General features: G+C 33.8%; 1 protein-coding gene across 1 annotated transcript in view; it reads left to right on the forward strand.

The window, feature by feature from the left end:
* The window catches only part of LOC143202806 (LIM domain only protein 3), a 239,593-nt gene extending 216,286 nt beyond the window's left edge, over positions 1 to 23,307 (forward strand). The window contains exon 6 of the mRNA XM_076414620.1: positions 23,173 to 23,307. The gene's annotated coding sequence lies outside the window, so the exon portion shown is untranslated. The remainder of the gene's footprint in view (positions 1 to 23,172) is intronic.
* The last annotated feature ends 801 nt before the right edge of the window (positions 23,308 to 24,108 follow it).

Raw genomic sequence — 24,108 nt, forward strand, 5'->3', positions numbered from 1 at the left:
GTAGTTCATAGGCTCAAACGCAAATTTTCATGCGAATTAATTAATAGACATATAGAGTGAAATTTAATAATCTCTAGAATAAGCTAGAATAATCTTTAGAATAAGTTAGTATAGACTTTAAAATAAGTTGGTATCTAGAATAAGATTTAGATTATAAATTGTACAGCAGATGACTCACTGAAGTGATCTCCTGCATGTAAGGATAGTTATATTATATAACTGAAATCATATAATAATACTTATTGTCCACGGGCAGATTGTTGAGGTTCTAGGATATTAATTAAAAAAAAAAACTTTTATTATCAATTCCGCCTCTTTTCACGTCCCCTCGTAGACGTCACTAATAGACACCGTTCCTGTTTTACGTCGTTGTGCATAAATCGGCCTACGACACGATTTACGAGCGGGACGTCCGTTTTAATTAGGACCCTGATGACGATTTGTGATTCGGCCTCGGCAGTATATACACGGTCGCTCGACGTCCACAGCCCGATCATCCTCAATAAGCCTCTTACCGGATTTTTTACGCCGTCGGCCAATCCGATTTCCGCACAAGAATTGCTAACGGTTACGCATACGGTCGATTATCTATTTGTTAATTGGTTAATAGTTCAACTTTTGACTCTATTATTTAAAATATTAGTTTTTTTTTCGGAAGAGTTTGTATTAAATAGAGTTTTTTTCGATAAAAAAATTATTATTTAAAATATTGCATGAATTGATATTTCTAGTGAGCTAAAAACTAGCTGTACTAATCTAGCTAATTCTCTTCGTTTACCACCTCCTCGATAGTTTTGTTAGTGGACTGCCTTTGGAGCCCTTTTATTTATTGCTAAATCACTCTGTGTCCTGGTTGCTCACAACTGACGATTTCAGCTAGACTTTCTTGCGAATTAATGAAACAGTTTACACTACTTTATTCGTTTACACTAATTACAATTCAAGTGAACCAAGGCGATTATTCATATGGGTCTTTCCATCTAGACATCTCTACTCTGACCTCACCAGTTATCGCGAATTGTGAGTTTAACCAACTCAATTTAAAAGAGTAAGAAAAGTAAAAGAGGATTAGAAAATCTCGGTTGTAACTATTTAAGGTGGCATGTATGTCACACCTACTTCCAAAGATTACCGCATTCGCTAATTGTCTTATCTTCTAGCCAATTGTCAATTACAAATGTCTCTCCATATCCCAAATAAGCCAGACAGCAGCTAGCGGTCACAAAACATGATCGAATACCGACCGACAATAAGTCGCAGAGTTCAAAATATTACCATAAATCTATTAAAATGCAGATATTTTAAAAGCGGTATTTTAGGAAAATGACTATTAGAGTTCTACAAACATAATTAACGAGTATACTCATTTATCTCTTACAAGCTAATTTTGATGACGGTATTACCATAGTGGCTATAGATATAGAGCACGACGAAGCATCAGTGAAACTGTATTTTTTTAGTCAAAATTTAAGTTTGTTCTATACAATTATCTCTAGGTTTTTCGATAGTTAGATCGTTTTATTTTCGCTTATACAAAGAATTTAGGAAAATATATTTTTTTGTGTATAATAACTGTTATAATGGTTTTAATTTTCAGTTTTTACATATTCACGTTTACCACGATAGGATTGTTAATTTGGCATCTTAATTAGAATCATTTTATAATAGGTTTAATATAAACTAAAATATTTAGTTTATAAAAAATGTTGTAGTATCATAAGCTAAACTAACAAAAATGTGTTCGTCAATATATTCATTAAATTTTAAAATACTATAAATTATTAGTATTAATAATATGAATTTTATTATATATTTAATTTATTAATTAACAAAACTCATGAATAATTTGGAGTAATCTATTTTGTTCAAAATAGTTAATTATAAGAATCATTGTAATTTTAATTGGATGGCTTCAACAATATTTCCACGGTTTTAAAACATTTTAATAATACATAATACAGCCAGCTTAGCCGGATTAATATTTAGAATTTATTAATTAAATTTTTGTCTCTTAATTACACGATCATTCACCCTAAATCCGTACGTTTTAAGTATATGCTAATAATTTAAATGAAACAAGCATATATTTGACGGAGTTAAATGTTCGTCCGTTCGCAGTATAGTTGATTTTATCCAATATGAGATCATTAACAGTATTGTTGTTTGGTTTTTCTTAATTGACGATTTTAATGAAAACGTCATTTTCTATTTATAGTATATGGTTTTTATTACTTTTAATTGCAGAAAATTGATGATGTTAATGAATTTTAGTATTACAGTTAATAGATTTCTCTGATTCTAACTTAAAATGTGAATTAATATATAAAAATTTTGCGATTTTCATAACACTACTTCATATTTTTGCTCAGTACCAGAAGAAGTTAAATTACTTAAATGTGTGTGGTGAAGGTCAACGCGGAACACGTCAATTTTTATTAAGATTTTACTGATCCAATTATAATCTGAATTTTCGATGGCATCAAGAATGATATCTTTCTGACATTTTTTATTGTAGATATTATAGACATATTCTCAATTTATAAAATTAATTTATTATCACTTTGAAATACATCAGTATTCGGTTCCCAAATTAAAATTATTTATGTTATATGACTAGTTATGTTAAAGTTAATAGAGAATATTTGTACACTATATAAGTTGACCATATTTGATATATTTGGAGAGTTTTAGGAGAATTTCACAGCTTTAATATATAGTGGTGGCTTATTCGTTTAATTAATTTAATTTTAACTATGTTGGCTGTTTGATCTTAACCACTTTGGTCTTTTTTATGGTATGTATACTTATTTATATGGTTCTTGAAGTTTTTGTTAATTGCTCAAATTGCTCTAAAATAATTTAGAGTGATCTAGAGATTATTTTTATTATATCGTTTCATTCAATTATTTTTAAATAAAATGTGTACCTATTTACTGTTTATTACCTGCGTATATATATATATATATATATATATATATACGCAGGTAATAAACAGTAAATAGGTACACATTTTATTTAAAAATAATTGAATGAAACGATATAATAAAAATAATCTCTAGATCACTCTAAATTATTTTAGTCTAATTAATTAATTAAATCTAATAATCACGATAGAAAAAATGTAAATAAAGCTGTATGTATTCATAGTAATTATTTATGTATTCGCAAAGACGAAAAATTATACAATAAAAACAATCGGCATTCCCGACTAATTCCTTTACATGATCATTCAAGCCTTATTTACAAATCAAAAACTACGAAATTCAAAGGTCTAAAATATGGATTTATCAGATTGAATTCTAAGTACAATAGATATTCGGAACGATTTATGCTTTCCTTGAATGATACATGTATTTGTGTGTATTCTAAGAAAAAATAACATATATGGAACAAATTTAAACAAATAAAACTCACTTTTACAATAGTAGCTAAGTTTAGACAAGTTAGTTAAAACAAGAGCAATCCAAAGTTAACATTACTAGATAGTTTTAGGTAATAACTAGTTGCAATATGTGTACTATAAGCCATTTAAATAGTTTCGTCGAGGAAAGTTTGTCCAACACTTTTGAGTTGTGATTTTTCTATTATTTGAAATATAGTTATAAACCCATAGGAATATTATGTAAAAATTAAGCCATACCTATATCAACATTACAGAATCCCAAATTATGTCTTCATTACGCTTTTAGCCTATTAAAAAAGTTATGTTTTCGGCCTCATCTTCTGAAACTATGCCATTGACGTTATTGTGAACTATGCACTGAATACCTTTTTGTCGGTTGGACTATGGTACGTCTAACAAGAAGAGATACAACGAACGTCTCGTTTCGAACATCAGGAGGGCACCAATTAGGCCAAATGCTCGCGGGATAAAGAGCGAGGACGGCGGAAGGGGGCAGCGGCGGCGGCCCCGGATGGGTGGGGAGGCGGAGGCGTCGCGACGCGAGATGCAAACCTACATTAGCTTAATTGAACATTAGGTGAAATGAACATTTGGACCCCATTAGCGATGAGAAGCAACGTGATTAATTAGCCTGGCTTCGTAGCCTTCGACGACTACGACTATACGACGACGAACGCCTTCCACTTTAAAATATTAGAGCCGGCACAATAACGCTAATTAAGGCTCTTATCCCGTTAATTGAATTAGCACTGCTTTGGAGAGAGAGAGAGAGAGAGACAGCGAGAACGAGAGGAGAAAAAAAATTAATCTATTAGCTTCGGCTTATTTATGGGATTGCCGGCAATCGTTGTAATGGGATTGCGATGGGGGTAAGAAACAATGACCGGTTCGATATCTGGTTCGTGTCGATCGAAATAAATATGTTCTATTTTTTTTTCTCTAGTAATAAATCTGCTCGAAGTTAGTCATATATAATTAAATTTTGCCACACGCTGTCGTATGTAGGTCGCCGGAGAGTAAAACCTATTGCAAATGGATCGTGATAGCTCTGATTATTACTGTTCAATAAAAAAAACTGACGCGGCGGTATTGTTAATGATTTTATCTTGGACTAAATCGATTACTGGAGCTGTTCGAGAATTTAAAATTAGCAAATCATTTATTTGTTCCATTAGGTATATTAACATACACAGGCCAACATTGGATTTAATGTAAATTATTACACAATACACTGGTTGAACCAAAAATTATTCAACAATGACTTAAGTTAAAGTATTCTTACTAAGTAACATTCAGCAAGTTTAAAAACGAATTTTTTTAAATAAAATATGCTCTATCCTCTAATTTTTCTGGTAGAGCTATTTCAGTGTTGGTAAAGAAACTGAGGATATTTACGTATAGAAACTACGTTGCTACACAACTATCTCCTGATTTGGGGCGTGCGCATATTGAGCTCCTTTTAATTTTAAAACAGATCATATCTTCAAAAAGAAAGGACCATCAACAGCGACTATTACATAGCTATTGAACCGTTTGAAGGACGAAATCGCGTAAAAACGGCCGCATTTGAAGAAAAAGAAAGTGCTGCTTCACGAAAACAATGCACCGTGTCAAAAATCCATGAATTGGACTTCGACTTGCTTCATCATCCGCCGTATTCTCCAGATCTGACGTTCAGCCACTATTTTCTGTTCTCAGATCTCAAAAGAATGCTCGCTGGGAAGAAATTTTCGTCGAATGAACAGGTGATCGCCGAAACTGAGGCCTATTTTGAAGCAAAGGACAAATGGTACTATAAAAATGGTATCGAAAGGTTGGAGGGTCGCTATAATCAGTGTATCACCCTTGAAGGGAATTGTGTTGAAATAAAAAAAAAAATGCCAAAAAATGTGCTTTAATATAGTAGGCCAGAGACTTTTCAATTGACCCGTTATTTTTTCTTAACACACACAAGTACATGTACCATTCAAGGAAGTCATAAATCGTTCCGAATATCTATTGTAGTTAGAATTGCATCTGATAATTCGATATTTTAGACCTTTTAATTTCGGAGTTTTGTTTTTTTTTAAGGTTTGAACGGTCATGTAGAGAAATTAGACGGGAATTCCGTTTGTTTTTAAACGTAGAATTTGTCGTCTTTGCGAATTCTTAGCAACATAAATAATTACCATGAATGACAACATTGTTGATGTTTCTTTAGGGGTTGTATTTGCCAGCCGTAATATCTTAACAAGGACAATGCACGTTAGAACTTCTTAAAAGTTAATTTCTGAAGACGTGACGCTCAGAATTATTGCCTATTTCTTCTTCAGTTTATTTTACTGTGTTGTGTGCTGTCCTACATTAGTTTTATCAAATAGTGAGTTTGTTCACAGAGTATTCGAGAATAATAAAGATTTTAATTCCATTTTATTGTTTATTAAAGATCCATTTATTATTATCTATTTATAATTTTCTATTTATAATTCTCTATTCAATATCCTCTACTTATTTATTTACTTATATATTTATCGTTATCTATTTCATTATTTCTTCGTATTTTTGTACCTTTTCCATAACTCTTAAGTTACGACAAATCGAATATAATGATCGCAATTTTAAATATAAACTATAGCTATTTTATAAACCCGAAACTAACGCCAAAGTAGCTAAAGTTATTGATGTGTGGTCTATAGATAATTTGAACCATACATAAACGACGCCGAAAGTGGTTTCTGCTGGCCCTTGTTGACAGCGTATCTAGAGTGTACAGCAGGCATCGGGTAGGCCAGGTCCAATGAAAATACAGCCTAAAATATTCGTTTATGTATCACCTATCTGAGGGCGATTTGTGTTTACTTGACTTGAGCGTTTTTCGTTTTCTTAGAGTCTACTTATTTGTAGCAAATACTACACAAAAATTTTAGGATTAAACATTCTTTCTCCAATAAGATTTAACCGTGCAAAATTTCAAACTTTTTTTGCAAAAATAACATTTAGTCCGCTATAGTAAATATGTAGAATTCGACATAAAGTAGTTTTTCAAAAACAGTTAGCTAGCTTATTCCAAAGGCAGTGGTCAGAAAACAGCTTTATCATTTGGTGTTTGGAAAAGAAACCTTTTATTTTTCAAACATTCGGTATATCGAGCACTCGCGTTAGGCCGGGGCACGGGAAACAGTCGAGCGTCGGCGTCGGCTTTTATTAATTGACAGCGCAACGTCCAGAGAAAAGTCTAATTAGGGATCCCGCGATTCGTCGTCATAAATTTAATTGACGTGACGCCATAATACCCAATTAAATAAATTTCGGGGCGGAAATATCGGCCGCCGCCGCCGCCGCGGTATTTGTTTTAATTACGCGGCAATTAGAACCCGTTAATTAATTTGTTTTTCGGCCGTGATTGGTCCCGGCACCGGTCCCGAGCTAATCCGTTAACGTCATTATACCCGCTCCGATATTGGCAGGGATCAAACTTTTTTCGAGCTATTCATATATTATCGCGCTATCTATGCAGTTTGTACCGGGCCCCATGGCAGAGAAAATCCAATTATTATTTCCTCATTTACTGATTTTCAGATCCTGGCTTAAGATAATGTCTTACCAATGATATAATAATTATTGTAATTTTTAAAACTTTATCAACTTCTATATTTCTGATGGAGTTTACGTATCCAAACAGTTCTTGCATTTATAGTAATTAATTACCACAACCCATGTAAGGAAGATGTGATGCTTTGTGGCCATAATGTTCAGCCGTCTGATCTACAGTGTATATTAAAAAAATAATAAATTATATAAAACGCAATTAAATTTTTCATTTATATTTACTAAGTAACAATTTGACTTTCACTCGACTTCACTCGTTAACATGGTATCTTGAGAACTTCAAAATTTACATTTGCAAGACATTCTTTAATGGCAGCCTTTCTCGATTCACTTGGAAAAGGTCCCAATTTCCACCAGTATGCTGTGATATGGTGCATTGTCCATAACAATACGTGATAGTTTCTCCAAGTCCTTTAACGGCTGATGTTCAAACAAGCGCTAAAATGTGTTCATACGGTGTTCAAATGATTCATTCTTCATAGTAAACACCCTTGGACTTTGGAAGTGGAAATCAATTTTGCCCCATGAATAAAGCCATTTCTGTTTTCAGCACGAAGAATAATATCTGTCATGAATTATTAAAAAATATTATGACTAACAAATCCTAATCAAATGTTATTCTAACTCTTATCTTTTTCCATCAACTAGTATTGTTTTGCATTATTTGCACAAAAGTAAATTTTTCTTTAAAATTTTCCTTTCTTCTTTTCAAATTTCCCAAAAAGACCCAGTTTCTTTAGCATAATTTAGTTTATTATATCGAACAAACTATTATTATATTATATATATATTGGTCATGCTAAAGCTGCAACAGAAGTGTAATAGCCCCTTCGCCAAGACGCCAGAGACAAATAAAACAGGGTAGTCAATCATGACTGATACACAGGCTGCAGAAGCCAGGGTAGCATCAATGAGTGTATCAGTACAAGTCAAGTGCCCACAGCTCCTGAACGTATGGTGACTATATCATCATAGATCGTTCACCTTATACAATCGTGGAATGAATGGAAAACGTAACAACACTCCAACAAGAGCTTTAACAACATAATTCTGCTAAAGGCAAGTCATGCATTTCTGTGATTGGCTACTCGATTTTATCACTATTGTAGGCCACTTTAGCAGGGCTTTAAAATACATTCCCCAAACAAGGGACACCCTCTACACGCATTCGTACCTCTTTAGCAATTAATAGTAGTGATTTTCATTCTTTTGTAGAATTTGAAAATTCCAAGTTTGGGACTATCAAGCAGTTTTATCCGGACTCTCCCAAGAACAGTATTTTGATTTTAGTAAGTGGTATATTAGATAATGAAGTAAAAAATCGAATTACCTTCCAAACATTAGCAAGTGAGTCAGAATTACTAAAATTGCTACTAGCAATAAGTGACGCTGACAAGCCTTATAAAGATGATAAAGCACAGATCTGAACAAGAAAAAAACCATATAATGTTAATACCAATTATCACAGATTTGATGTGACTTATCTAAATAGATATAAAATAAATAAAAACAGAGATCAAAATAAATGATATAATAGCTACTTACACAACTTTTTTTTAGTGGGCAATATAATCGTTATATTATATGATTTCAGCTAATATAATATAACTATCCTTACATGTAGTAGATCACTTTAATAAGTGATTTACTCTGTATAATCTCTACTGTCTCTCCTGTATAATCTAAATCTAATTTTAGATACTTTATTTTAAAGTATATCCTAACTTATTCTAAAAACTATTCTAGTTTATTGGAAAGATTATTAAATCTCACTCTGTGTCTATTAATCAGTTCGTATAGCAGTTTGCGTTTGAGCCTAAGCACTTCACTGTCATTGTGCATATTTAACTGTTTGGCGAGTGCACTGGGATGCACTAATAGTCTTTCAGAGTAATTCGCACTAACACTCCGAATTACACTCGTTATGGGTTCTATGGGAATATCGCGCTGAATCAGTTTGTTGGACACGTAATATGGGGCATCGACGATGACTCGCAATACTTTATTCTGGTCACAATAAACGGAAAAATAAAGCAAATTATTATAAGCGTGAATTGATGTCAAGGTAGTTGGGTGACAATTCTGAAAACGTGCCTGAGCAATCAATTCTCAGTGATAAGGGCAAAACAAAAAATACACATGAAATATATCAACTCTCGGTGATTATCACAACAATATAATGACACTGGCAGTTAATTTCACTAACAGCTAATAGTATGGGTAATTAGTTATGATGACGGATCCTCGCACTATCAATAAAAGACAATGACAGTGGTGGTTCAATGACAATCTTGGCCTATATCAGTCAATAACATTGACCGGAAATCATAACAGACAGCAACTAACATAGAACAGATAATAACAATAAATAGAAAATAAAAAATAAAAAATAACAGATAGAAAGTGATAAATGAAGAATAAGTAAATAACAAAAGGATACTAAATAAAAATAAAACTGGACAGTATTCCAGTTAACAAACTCCCAATTTGATGAAACTCTGGTTGGGCGGTACAAAACACAGTTCAATAGATTAAAACAGTAGTAACTTTTAGCAGGAATTATTATGAAGTTCTAACGTCTCTTAGACATGTAGAGATATTACATCTGGCCAAGGAAAAGGGACTGACTTGTGGTCATTTATGGAAATTGTTTTTGTTGCTGTGTATCTGCAAAGGTAGCTTTTGCGTATTTTTATCCAATGTTGCTATAACTCCTTAATAGTTTCAATAATAGAGAAATAACCGAAAGTAACACAAACTCTTAAGTAACACTGCTTAATATTAAATAACTTGGTTGAATAATATTTTAATACACTCATTTTTTGGTTTTAGTATCGTCTCAATTGTAATTTGGCAGTACAGCGTTGCCAGATTTTGACTGAGTTTTATTGGAATTATATATGTCCAACAACTTTCATTATCCAAAAGGTATTTATTAATTACGGCTTTATTTTCATAAGAGATGATTTATCTGACAAACTTAGCTGAATATATTGAAATACTTTCTGTGTCGCTTTAGCATTAGCCATATATCAAGTTGAATACGAAGGGTTCAGTTTAAAATTGGAGGGTTGTCGAAGGGATCTATGAATGGGGTTGATGACCGTTGCATATTCATTAAAAACTGTGTATTAGTTACCCTCGCTGTCCACAATTAGTAATCAAATGATTTAGAATATTTTATTATTCTTGTTTTTGGAGAAAAATTGTGTCATTAGAATTAAAATTAACTTGTATTATATTACTAGTATTTTCTAAAAAAAATATAGTTGAGGTTTCACTGATGAGGGAAAGAATGGATCGAGGATATATTGTCTCTTAATCACTTTTAGTCTCCACAAAGCACTTGGAGTACAGACTTCAATTAATACTAGGTTGGGGGAACATGTAATTATCGTTTTTTTTTTTCATGGTTCTCAAGGCGAATATATTTGTATTAATTTCATACAACATTTAATAATATATGTGACTTTTTGATTGACAACCTGTTAGTATATCTGGTAAAATTATAGTTTTGTCACTGTAGGTTCAAGGACTTTTCACAGGTTACAGGCCTCTTTCGAAACCAGCTTTACATCAATAATGGTGTAAGATCGACGCATAAGGTGGGGGCATCAAAACTTCCAAACCAATATGTTTTAATTTTTGCCAAATTATTAAAATATGTGCAATTTAGAGTTATTTTGGTGGAAAACAACGCTTTTCCTATTGATCAATTCTGGTTGCTTGAACAGGTATTAGCAGGCCACGATGAATAATTACCTTCCCATTCTACGAAACAATTAACATCATCTACCATAGTATTTCACAAATCTTTTTAATCATAAATAGCCAATGTTCATTCTCAGAAGTTTCATAACAAATTTCATTTTATTTATAGAAATCAGTATACATCATCCTCCTTACATTATTTAGCAATGCTTGACTTTTGGCGTTTTTATGGTCTCGGAATATTAGTAATATTGAAGGAAGTTAAGTGAAAACTTTTAAAATATGAATTAAGATAATGTTCTAATAAAATTTGTATAAATTAATATGTAGATGGAAACATCATTAGTATTTTTTTTATAAGAGTAAATTTGAACTGATTATTTAGAATTAACATTCAGATAATTATTTTGCATTTTTTGTTGTGAATATGTGGGTGAATATGAATATCAATTAGCTAAATTAAGAAGCTAATCCCTTAGAAGCTTGATAGAAGATTTTAATGGAGAATATGTCCTTATTCATCGCTTTTCTTGTGATTACAACAGATATGTCGTTTAATTTAAAAGATTGAAATCCTTAATTCTTTCAATCTACAACTACCCAGCTTAGATCTGGTTAGTGTACTAGATCTTATATATTTATATTTGTACAGATAATATACAATAATTTACACAAATATATTACAATTAGCCTGAGACTGAAATATATCTTTTTTTTCTCTCTATCTGAGCCAAAACAATGCATTACCAGATCAGCGAAATCACTGAAGACTTTGGAAAAAATTGGCCCTTCTTTGCAAATATATATATATATATATATATAGAGTGCTCAACCACAATCGATCTAATCAGAACAATCTTAAATAGAAACCCGATTTTGTGCCGTAGTATTCGAGCGATCTGAAGCCTGTTAATTCGAGATAACGGGGAAAAGGAGAATAAAAAAAAGGAAAACAAACACTTAACGGAAAGTGGCAACAATTCTCCGCTTCAACAGCCTTCCCCCTGTCGGGTTCCGCTCCTTCGTGGCGGCGGCCCGTCCACCTCCTCCGCCCGTTCCGGAAGACCTGGAAATAATTGAAACCGAGAGGAAATGCCTAGTTTCGTGCGCCATATTTACCGAAGGCGTTTCTAATTAAAAGAGATGAGAATCCCGCAAATATTGTTTCATTTCTGTGTTTGCTTTTTATTAATTCGAATGGTACGGCGTGGACCGCCGCGGTGGGGGAGGGGAAAGGGTAGAGATGGTCGGACAGTCCGCGCGAGTTCGGCTGAAGAGGGGGCGTCAGAAAGGAAACGGACATGCGTGTGGCCTGTGTTTATTTTTCCAGGTTTATTTTTAATATCACATTAATGAACCGCCAGTTATTTTGTTATTATGTTTTTTTATCTCTTAGTAATTGTTTTGTCTATTTTTTAATGTTGCCCATCAAATAAATTATATAGCCTATTCAATAAAACAGTCAACTCATTCCGTCAAAATTTATGACGCCCGAACATAGCAATGTTACCCCATTAAGTTTGATTTTGAATTTATTTTGGCTCTATTTTTGGATATATAATTTCCTATAATACGAGCAGTTTGTAACAGGTCAATTGAGAAGTCTCCGGCCTACCATAGCAAGATATAATTTTCAAGGGTGATTCACTGATTATAGCGACCCTCCAACTTTTCGATAACATTTTTGTAGTTTGTCCTTTGCTTCAAAATAGGCCTCAGTTTCGGCGATCACCACTTCATTCGACGAAAATGTCTTCCCAGTCAGTATTCCTTTGCGATCTGAACCAGGAAATAGACGCTGGGGGCCTGATCTGGAGAATACGCTAGATGAGGAAGCAATTCCAAGACCACTTCATGGATTTTTGATACGGTGCATTGTCTTGGTGAAGCAGCACTTTCATTGTCTTTACATGCGCTCGTTTTTCAGCGATTTTGCCCTTCAAACGGTCCAATAACGTTATGTAATAGTCGCTGTTGATGGTCATTCCTTTTCCAAGGTAGTCAATGAAAATTATTCCATACGCATCCCATAATATAGACGCCATAACCTTGCCAGACGACTGTTGCGTTTCCCACGCTTTAAAGCGGGTTCATCGTGTGCACTCCACTCGGATGACTGTCGATTGGACTTCAGAGTGAAATGATGGAGCCATGTTTCATCTATTGTTACATATCGAAGCAAAAAATCGGGTTTATTACTCTTGATCATCTTCAAATATTGCTGCGAATTATCAACTCGTCGTTGTTTTTGGTCAATAGTGAGCTCACGCGTCACCCACTTTGGACAGAGCTTTCTCATACCAAAATATTCGTGAATGATATGATATATGCGTTTAGTTGATATCTTTAGAGTGTCTGCTATATCATTTTATTTCAATTTATCTTTCAAAATCATTTTGTGGATTTTTCTAAATGTTTTCGTCGGTAACAACGTCTTTTGGTCATCCACTGCGTTCACCGTGTTCGGTGCTAATTTCACCACGTCTAAACTTTTCTAGAGCAAAGTCCGGAAACTCGGCATTAAGCCAAGTTTTTGCTTCAACTGTATTTTAGGGCTAACAGCGCCATCTATGTGTCAGGCCGGGGACTTTTCAATTGGTTTGTTAGGATAAAGCTGTTTTATTATATTTACTTTGAACTGTATGCTTACGTTTATTTCTAGATCAAATTAAATTTAATCATTGCGTTCCTCCTACTTCATTTGTCATATCTGAAGAACTATTCTCTCCCCATATATTCTAACTAAATGCTCATGTATATTCTGAACTAGCACATAATTATTTCAATCTCTACAATACTATTTTCTACATTTATCTTCTATTAATTATATACACACTTTTAGTTATTCCCACTTTCATCAGTCTGTATTGTCAGCAGTTAATCATAATCCCACATCCAGAAAGGTTTATTGACTGTCAAATTCTGAGCCTCTATCCAAGTCAATAATTAAATTATTCATTTCCAATCTATCTAATATATGTACACAATTCTACTATTTATCAAGTTCTATATTTCTGAGGGAATTCAGTCAAACTAAAGGTTTTATTGTAGACAGTGCTTATATTCCACATATCTAAACAGTTTTTGCGTTCGCGACCTGCATGTCCATTGTAGTAATTATTTGTCACACCTCATGTAAGGAAGGTGTGATGTTTTGTTGTCATATTGTTCAGCCATCTGATCCACAGTGTATATTAAAAAAAAATTACAAAATTCGCAATTAAAGCTTTCATTTATATTTAAAAACAAAAAGTAACAATTTCAAATAGTTCATTCTTTAACATGGTTTCTTCAAAACTTATTTTATGTACTTTTGAACATTCTAAATTGCAGCGTTTTTTCATGCACTTGTTGGCATCTTCTCCACCAGTATACTGTGATATGGTGCATTATCCATAACACTAAGTGATAGTTTCTCCAAGTCCTTCAACGGCTGAAGTTCAAACAAGCGCTAAAATGTATTATGGTTCATTTCTTCATGGTAATCACTCTTGGACTTGGAGGAAATCAACTTTGCGGCAGGAATAAAGCCATTTCTGTTTTCAGCATGAAGAACAATATATCTGCCATGAATTATTAAAAAATAATATGACTAACAACTCCTAATCAAATGTTATTCTAACTCTTATCTTTTTCCATCAACTAGTATTGTTTTGGCATTTTGAAAGAAACATGGGCAAAAGAAAATAACAAATTTTCCTTAATTTTATTATATGCTTTTAAAAATCTTATTCTTTTGCAATAACGGGAAGTTCTTTACAGATCTAGGCCCAGTTCAGACAGTTTTCTCTGGCATAATTTAGTTTATATCAAAAAAACTACTCACCGTTTTTATGAATTTCATAAAACAAGGTAATTTCGATACATCACCAGCTTCGTATGTAGACGATTTAATTTTTTGATTGATGTTAGTCACAGTCCACATACTAATATACAGTGCGGTTGCAACACTGAAAATATTTCGATTCAAACCCGCTCAACTTTTTTTTTAATAGTATCGGCCGCTAACGTGTTCCTGTTCGAAGTAGCTGATTAGAGACACAAGCTGTTTCTGACTGACTATCTGTTGGTTTTGGTATTTTCCATCAGCGTAATTACAAATATTAAGCAGTGATTTGGACTTTATCCAAGCAAGCAAAAAAAAGTCAACCCAAATAACGTTTTCTGGTTATAACATTTATCACTAGTGTTTTGAAGAATACCACAGATATCTGACATCAAGGCGAATTTTATAGGCTGATTTGATTGAATGACCTGACGCATCAGACAGCATTGTATCTCTTTTTAACTAAATTGAAATGAGAGGGAAACATGCTGCCTGATTTTGAAAGGAGTTTACAAATTGTTTGGTTTGTAACTTGTAACTGTTGAGCTCACTGTTATTTTGAATAGCTTCTAATGTATCTTCAAGTGTATATTACACACAAGCTTTTTGTTATAATTATAATTCTTTAAGCCAATATTTCTTCCAGTTAGTTTTCTAGCCAATATAATTTGAAGCCCAAAATCTTGTGAAAACTACAATGGACGGATAATCGGAAACAAGCAAACGTTACATAAAACTGAATACTAAACAATCATTTCCGTGTTACAGAACTATTTATTGTAGCATTCGAATAGGATAAACTGGCGAATGTGCAGTTTGGGCTACTATTTGCTCTTAAAATAGCTGCAATTCTTTGTGGACTAGATTCATAGAATGTCTAAATGGTAACCAACAGAATGTAGTCACATTCTTGTACCAAAACATCTGGCAATTCCTTCAGTGATGTTGGAGATAGAAACCTCCTACTAATAATTCCTCATAACGATTCAATTATATTCAGGTTTGACCAGAGGAGCTGGCTGGCCATGGAATATATTTTATGATATTCTAATAACACTAAGAAATTTATTATTTAGGGTATCGATATATTCATTTGGAGTTATCATGAGAGATGATAAATAATATTAGAATAACGAATATGGTTAACATTATTACAAACTCATCTTATATACTCTTGTGAAAAATGATTTTTTAAATTAAACCATTAAAAATTAAATTCCAAGTTAATTTGAAAAATGCATCACAGGCTTTTTGTGAAGAATTTTGAAACAACGAGAATTGTCCATCGTGAAAGCTTTCGACGAGGTTGGCTGGATATATTTTTTAACGAAATTACTTTAATTCGATTTTATTTATTAACTATTCGATAGCTTAAAAATGTCCAATTTCGCATTTTAAAATTGAAATATATAATCAAATGTACAAATTTTAATGAAATATATTTGATATAAAACTGAATTAACAATATTTTATACCTTATGAAAAAATGTCAATTTTATTTAAATGATTAAAAATGTAGTAAAACTAAACTGAATTATTGTTTTCCAATGGTGATTGGAACATAACCCAAAATCCCAATAAAAATACGTGTCTCATTCTTTAGAAAGAATCAAAAAGTGAGTTACATAAGTTGTCATAAACATATAGTTACAAAAATCCAGGTTTAGTTTGTTATAAAAGTAATATTTTTTTATAACTGCATCTAAACTGTATTATATATTATTATATTAATACGTTAATATATTGGAGCAGTAAGTTTTTATGACTGCTGCCCTCAATTGCCATCTATTGATAGATTATTGTAAGATTTTGAGTAAGTTCTGTGATTTATTTTCTATTTGACAGTTAATTAAGGCAGGCAACTTCTTGAATCCTAGCAAAATCATTATATTTCCGACAAGGAAACTGATCATTCTAGTGATCAGATGTCTTCTGGGATGATTTCTAAATGGGTCACTCGCTAGTCGGTAGTTTAATGCCGAGTATAGTGGTACGAAGTCCACGTTAACTCGGACGTACTGCTCCACTCCAGATAAACCCTAGTTAGCGAAAATTAAACTTGTTGTGCTTTGAAAATGGAAAATGTAGAAGAATATTTTTTACTACCGACTGTTTTGAATATTTACTGTTTCGACTGTAATAATTCGATAATATATTAGGCCTATAAATTAGTTTTGATAGGTCTAAATTATTGTGAATAATCGCTGCTGCAATGTGTTTTAGATAAAGCATGGTCGATCGGCAGAGGCTACTTTTTCCAATTTTTCATGCAAATTACGGATTCCATTTCGAAAAAACGATACATCATTGAGGCTATCTACGAGTCGACCCATTTTTGGTATCTTCATATGAAGTGAAGCGGTGCTCAGGCAGATCACAACTCATGTGTCGGAACAAGCAGTAATCAGAAGGAGCAAGGTCTGGAGAATACAGCGGGTGGGGTAACAATGGCGCTGTTGTGTGTTGCCACGCTATGTTTCCAAGTATATTTTAACCGGTTTTGCAACATGTTGTGCATTTGCTCGTATTTAAGGCGTTCACGTATTCATTCATTGCAACACTGATGCGTCGAAATCCTCGTCTTCAATTTTTTTTCCTGTCCAGGATACATCAATTTTAAAACGACCAAATCGGTATTCACATATTGAGATCGATGAAGCATGGTTGCCATAAGCTTCACACAATATTCGGTAGCCTTCATTTCTGAGGCTGCAACACTTTCTATCCACATGGAAATATGCATTCATCGCAGTTATCCCCAAAAAAGGAGCCCAAAGTTATCCCCAAAGTCATGACCTTCTGAATATAGAGCTATCAGCCTACTAACTTCCATTTCCAAGCTTGCTGAAAGAGCAATTCTTTATGCTCTTAATGATTTTACGAGGACAAACAACATCATTCCAGATAAGCAATTCCGATTCCGAGCCAAACACTCATTTCATCAGGCCCATTGTGAATTAACCGACGTGAAAGACCTGGAGCGGTTTTCTTGAACCTAACCAAAGCCTTTGACAAGGTTTGGTACAAAGGCTTAGTGGCGAACTGCATCCGATCAGGTTTACCTGATGACCTAACAGCTCTTATCAAATAATTTCTGCAGGACGATCGTTCCAGGTGAAGATTAAAGATATTATCTCTAGCCTAAAAACCATCGACGCAGGAGTTCCACAAGGCTCCCCCCTGGCCCCCGCTCTGTTTAATATCTTTCGTTCAGATATCCCTAGGAGACCAGAAGTTGAGGCAGCTTTTTACGCAGACTACACTGCTTACTTTGCTTCTTCAAGAGTAGCACAGCACATCCGAAGCAGACTCAAAAACAACTCGATAAGAAGGTTACATTTCTGGAAATTGCAGGTCAACCCACAGAAAACCCAAGCCGTCTTCCACAAGAAGCGTTTTGCACTGAGCTTTTCGCGTCTTAAAATCGAGAACGCCGAAATCCCATGGTCAGAAGAAGCAACCTATCTCGGTCTTGTCTTCCATCGCAAATTTAGGTGGAATTCCCACATTCAAAAATCCCTCCATAAAGGTCAAGGTATTGTTAATTTGCTATTCCCGCTTATCAACCGGGCCAGCAGGCTCCCTCTCTGTATAAAAATAAAAAAAAATAAAATCTCTCCTGTACAAGATGCTGGTTCGATCAGTCGTTCTATACGGCTCCAGTGTCTGTCTAAAATACGTCTCACCTAGCCAGGTGGGACGTCTTCAAGTCTTTCAATACAAAATTCTCAGGAGAATAATCAATACCCCCTGGTTCGTCACGAACAATCAATTTCATAGAGAAACAGACGTCCCCCAAGTTCACGATTTTATATACGAGGTTTACTCGAGATATTTCTCCACTCTTCGTCTCTCGGACAATAGATGTATTACCGAGCTGGCCGATATTTTAGCTCAATAACTCATTCGGCTCTTCGTGGCCTTATTCTGTCACAGCCGACACTACCTCGTCGTGCTCTAACTCCAAATTGTCTCGACCTTCTCCGGCGAGCGATTAACTCATGTACCGCAAGCAGCGTGGTGTGATAACGACGCCACGTCCTAGCCTGGCCTTTGTGCCTCTTAATGGTGTTACCGGCTACGGGCACCCTCCTTACTAACAGTAAGAAGTACCAGTTAGGGTCATTGGATCAGCTGATAGGGTGGGGTTTAGTGGGCAGCCCAAAGGCACTCTCCACATAACCAGTCCAACTCGCTTATTCCTGCGGGTCCTTCCAACCAGGGATTCCTCTACCCGGTTCCAGGCAAAAAAAAATCGGTAGCCTTCAGCCATCTTTTTCCTCCAATTAAAGTGCGGCCTGAAGTGGGCCTTCCACATGAAGTTGGTTACAAATGTATCCGATGCGATTTAATACACAATAATACCATCTGTTGTAAATATTTAACGTTGTCTTATAAGTTAACATATAGGCCTGATATATAACTCTGATATATAAGTTAATAATGATCGCTACTGACAACAAATGGTCAATTTGAAGCACGCATTGATCTAAAAACGTCCATAATGGACCCGAAGACACGATAAAGCGTCGTTTCATAAGGCAAAACCATTCAAAGAAGCCTTGAAACCACTTGGACTTTTAAACATTATCGCACCTGCGGTACTCTACGGACTCTGACTATCAACTATTCGCATCAATGCGACACGCGTTTGCTGAGCAGCACTTCGTTAGAAAATTGCTCCATGAATATTTTTGCTCTAAGGACAAACAGTTTCTTTGGTATGGCATCCATAAATTGCCTGAAATATGAGCAAGATACATAGAATCAAATGGTCGATATTTTAATTAAATACATTTTCCCATTATCTTGAAAATAACGTAGTTTTTTTCAGAAAAAAAACCTGTAATGACAATTCCTGTATATCTGGTATTTAATGGAAGCTGCCTTTGCCCATATGAAGAAAAATTCGGCATTTCGCTCTCCGACCGACCGGTATGAAAAATCCTTCCCCCTACCCCCGACAACTGCCACCCCCGCTCTTGGTCGCGCGAACCCGCGTCTAATTATCATGTAACATTAATATAACTGCGCCGCAACGCACGATAACGGTATGGCGTCGTGTCGTATTATTGCCGGGCCTTAATACACAATAATTAATTTCCCTTTTATTAAATTAAATTAGATGGCATCCCTTAATGAAATGAAAACACTCCGAATAATTATATAACAATATGTGTCGGCTAAGGTGCCTTATTAATTAAAATTATATTTCGTTACGATGTTTCATGGTTGGTCGAGTCGATGCGGACGCTTGCGGCTAATGAAATTACTTTGGTTGGATTCCGACTGGATGGCGGCGGGGGTAGGAGCGAGGGAGGCGCAAGGGCGGAAGCGTCATGTACTGGGATAGTTGGATGGGATCGTGGAAAGGCTCCGGTTCGAAGATGTTTTGTGCGTGATTGTAAATCTAATAGCTCGGAGAACCAATATTAATTTTATAATTTGGTTTCTTTCAATTAATAATACGAGGGCGGTTTGATAGTTTAGTGTCTTTATGAATTTTCTGAGTGGCTGCCTTTAAGGTGCATCATAGCTAGCCTCAACTGCCATCTATTAATAAACTACTGTGAGATTTTGAGCAAGCTGACTTAATTAATTTGGGTTTGAGAGCAGTTAAAAAAGAAAATGGGAAAAAGTTATTTTCCTCCACTAACTAAGCGTTTATTGCGCAAAAAAACAATTACTGAAACACGAAAACGGAAACGAAAATCAAACGAAAAATGGCCTGATAAATACTATGGGGACTCTGTGCCATCAATTTCAATGGTTAAGAAGTTGTTCACTGATTGTGGTGTACTAGCACACACTCCACCCTAAGTACAACCATCTAACCTCCTCAAGGGAGGGTTTGGCGATGTTCAGTCGCATTTGCAACGAATTCTTGCACGGTTTTAAAACATGTATACCTCAGAAAACCCCTGAGGCCAAGGAATAATCAACAGAGTTGTCTAAATATTTGTTGGTAGGTCACATTTTTTGGACTGTACGCGCAGTTATTTAAATCGATTATCTTAAAAAGGTTAAAACAATTACAAGCAAATATTATTCAGAGCTATTATTGAAGATTTTGGACATATTTCATGCAGTTTTTAAGCAAAAATGATCGCATTTAGCGAAGGGAAATGTCTTTTTCCATTAAGACAATGCACGGAAATATATGGGTGTAGTAACCATAGCCAAAATTAATACATCAGGATGCGACTAATTCCTATTTTCCAACTTGAATGGCTGAAAAGAGATTTAGGTTGAATGAAGAGGTCATCACTAAAACGTATTATGTAGAAGGAATAAAAACATTTGGGTTTATAACTAAAAAACTGTTTTGCTGTAATACATATATTTCATTCAAAAAGTCACCTACCTAGAAGGTGTCCGTATTTTTGTTATATTTACAGAGAGGATATACAGGAACGTATATTGGGACCAAAAAAAATCTTCTTGGTCTTGCGTTAATATTGTATAATTACTAAACCTTTCCACATGTAGGATGGATACAATGTATACAATACTCAAATGGTTCATGATTATGGGGACTGTATTTGGCCGAAGTTGCCCGAAGTGCCGAAGTTATAACAATTATCCTGAAACACATTATATATATATATATATATATATATGTATGTATTTGATTGTACCTGACGAACCAGGGGGCATTGATTATTCTCATGAGAATTTTGTTTTGAAAAACTTGAAGACGTTCCACCTGGCTAGGTGAGACGTATTTTGGATAGACACTGGAGCCGTATAGAACGACTGATCAAACCAGCATCTTGTACAGGAATAGCAAATTAACAATACCTTGACCTTTATGGAGGGACTTTTGAATATGGGAATTCCACCTAAATTTGCGATCGAAGACAAGACCGAGATAGGTGGCTTCTTCTGACCATGGGATTTCGGCGTTCTCGATTTTAAGACGCGAAAAGCTCGGTGAAAAATATACAATGGTACAATAATATAACTAAAATATTGTTGATTGTTAGTCTATGCCCTCAAATGGTTCATGATTATGGGGACTGTATTTGGCCGAAGTTGCCCGAAGTGCCGAAGTTGTAACAATTATCCCGAAACACATTTTATACCTGCACTTTCTGATGGAGTTGTCTCCCGTATGTTCGGCAATTAACAGCTATAGTTGCACATTTTAATTATCATGAGACACTCGAATCAAAATACTTACGGATATGATGAAAAAGTTGGAATTATAAAAGTAAATATTTTTCAATTAATTTAATATGTATATATATATATATATATATATATATATATATATATATATATATATATATATATATACCATCGTCTTGCTTTAGTAGAATCTTTCATTTTCCCATTCATATTCAAATACGACTGTTTGCAGATATCTAGAAGAGACACAAACGGGGAAACGGTTTTGGAGGGGGTTCTCCCACTGTTTACGTTCCATTTTCGGTGCTGGGAGCGTTGATATCGCCGGAGAAACCGACAAAACTGCTCAGAGTTAATTTTAGATTATCTAAGGCTTTCAGTGGCGTTCATATTACTGTTAAATGATATATTTAATAAGCGCTTCTTCGTATACGAACTAGTCTGCGGAATACGTTGATAATTAATTTCCTACTAAAAACAGCTGGCTATATTAATTTAATTTTCGCATTTAACTGAAATTGGAGTCGGGAATTACCGATTGAAAATAGTCGAAACAATCCATATTCACCAAACAGGCGAACTAGTCGATAGTAAGAAAACCTAGCGACTGAAAATAGTAACTATTGTTTCACTCAAATACAGGCTTTGTCTGTTTTTCTATTCGTGATAACAGACGAAGGTTTGATTCTCTTTGTAAAGTAAAAATAACATAATATAAGGAAAGCAATTAGTTTACTTCTTTCATTCCAACATGCGCTTACTAATTGTTTTCTTGACCATGTCATAAGTGAGACGGATATGTACATATCTCTTTTCGACCTTTCTTTGAGAAAGAAAAGGAAATAGATAATAGCTGTAATTTTTTACCTTCAAAATACGTTTAATTTTGGATTATGTAAAATTATTTTCGTATTTTATATACTTGACTTGATTCTAAAGATGAATGGGATGATGGCCACCAAATATTTGAATAATATTTGTTCACTGAATTTTCATCAATTATTTAACCATCACATCGATTTTAAATATAATAATAATTTTATTTATCGTTATTAAGGAATATTTTAAGATTAATATTCGTTTAAACTTGAATGAAATAAATTTTAACTTTTAACAGGCTTGAACAAAAGTCGAGAGATTTGGGGAAAAATCAAAGTTAGTCAAAAATGACGTAATATTTGCCAAGATAATGTAAATGGAGTTGAAATTGTTTTCGTATCTATCAATTAAAATATTAATTTTTAACCTTATTATGTTAATAATTAATCTTGAAAAATAGATATTAAAGTACATGAATACAAGAAAGTACAAGAGTAAGACTCTCCTTAGAAAATAGTAATCAAATCAGTCGGACCGGAAAATATCGACTGAAACAGTCGATAATAAAAGTAGTCTATTAGTAATGAGTCGATAGTCTTTTACGTCGATAGTTCTCAACACCAGTTGAAATATTTTTTGTTCTGTTCGTTTTTTCAAATAGAAACTTGATATAACGCCGTTGTTTTTGTTTCAGATGAAGAGAATCCGCCTGACCAAGCGGTCCACTACAATCCGACGTTTCGACCTCATCCATACGCATACGATTACGGTTTTGTTTCACGGGCAATGGAATTGCAGGCTTGTTATTTGCGACAACGAATCTACAGAATGAACAGTGATAATAGTGAATAAGTTCGTTTGTTTACCTCTTCATTACTCTCTCGAGAAGAACATTAGAATAAAATTACCAAAATATCGAATATAGAAGATATTGATTCCGCCACTTGCCAATAGTAAAATAAAAATATTTCCTAAAAATACAAGAATATTGCAATCAATGTCATCGTAATATGGATACTTAACAAAAATACCATCAATTACCATAAGAAATAGTAATGATAATCATCTTTCTCATATAATATTGTAAGCGCTACAGATTCTACCTTAAAAGTAAATGTAAAAAATAATCTATAACTTGCCTTTAAATAGTTTTTGGTAATTTTTTCTATCTTCACAGGTCCAATTTATGAACTCAGTCAGTGGTTAATGTTGATTAACTTCCTCAAATCTATCACTGAAACTAAAAAAAATATATTATATAACAACGGTTAAGAAGTAATCTTGATTGATTTTGCAATAATAACTAATATATTTATTAATACAACAAACAAGCAAGAGATAATCGTACAATATTAATATAATTAATTTTTCTGTATCTTGCGATTCTGAATAATAATTCTGCTGAAGGATAATATGTGATGGATAAAATAAATAAACCAAGTTCAAGGTTAAACAAGAGTTTCTTATGTAGACATTTAAACATAAATTATATTAATTCGTCACATATTATAATTCAATATGTTATAATTTTATGACCAATAATCTGTATTTTTTTTCTAGAATATTTTCAATAAAATTGTACAATTAGTGTTATTATGAATGTATATATTGTAAAATAAAACGTTTTCAA

This window comes from Rhynchophorus ferrugineus, unplaced genomic scaffold (genome assembly GCF_030347505.1).
Source record: "Rhynchophorus ferrugineus isolate W39M unplaced genomic scaffold, kcgeb_rfMv2 rfM9, whole genome shotgun sequence".
NCBI lineage: Eukaryota > Metazoa > Arthropoda > Insecta > Coleoptera > Curculionidae > Rhynchophorus > Rhynchophorus ferrugineus.